The sequence below is a fragment of the Egretta garzetta genome, unplaced genomic scaffold, assembly GCF_000687185.1.
Source record: "Egretta garzetta isolate BGI_Z169 unplaced genomic scaffold, ASM68718v1 scaffold164, whole genome shotgun sequence".
Lineage (NCBI taxonomy): Eukaryota > Metazoa > Chordata > Aves > Pelecaniformes > Ardeidae > Egretta > Egretta garzetta.
In genome coordinates, this window is record NW_009259492.1 from 633,242 (window position 1) to 634,259 (window position 1,018).

Sequence of the window (1,018 nt, forward strand, 5' to 3'; positions counted from 1 at the left end):
AATAAATAAATGAATAAAAATATAAAATAAAATAATAATAAAATGCAACTAATGCCCACTCCCCTTAGAAGATGACTTTCCTACACCTACAAAGGAGACGCTCTGAAGAGTGAGCTGAAAATCATTTCATCCAAATTTTTAAATACCTAACACCCGGCGTTAAGGAATAAACACTACAAACCAAGTAATCAATTTATAAACGGGCACAGGCATCATACCAAGAACTTAAATGAAGGAAACTTAAGTCAAATGCATTTCTACATTTCAGGCGTCAGGAGGAGGCTGCAGAGTAGCAGAAATCACCTCTGAGAGGAACCCGACGGACCTCAGGCAAGCGCCAGACTAAGGCCTTCCAGGAAGATCCCGAGGCATCTACAGGTGAACACCGGTTCCGTAAGGGGGGACGACTCGCTGCAGAGCACTTTATCCAGTGTTATGTATCACTCACAAGACTCGTACTCCATAAGGGAGGTTTTTCTCTTCTCATTTGCATTCAAGATCACAGCTAACCAAGTCTCTCTTCATCAACCACTTCGCCTGCGTTTCCCACCAGCACCGTGATTTGGAAGTACCTAACATTTAAGACGCGACAACGTAGACCCATTACCTTTCCAAGCGCTTAGCACTTCCCTAGAAGCGGTATGAGGTTTAAAGTTTACTGTACACCACCTTCCGAAGGACTCATAGGTTCAGAACATATCAACGCAAGAGTTCTGGAAAAATGCAAAATTCATTTTGATTTCTTTCTGCTCTTTGGGATTTAGGGGCAAAACCGGCATCTTCACAGCTTTGAGCATCTACACTGACTCAGAAAAAAACCCAATCAGCATGAGAGGCCGAAGCTAACCAGCGCATCGGTAATACTCACGGCTTTCCCAGACGGGAGCGTGCCACCCGGTCACCACAGCTGGAACGCGCGAAGGCGCCCGTCGCACACAGCGATCCCCTCTTCCCCAGGCGCCAGCTGTAGCTCCTGACACCATCGCTGCTCCGTCACCACCTGGGCTTCGAAATCCCA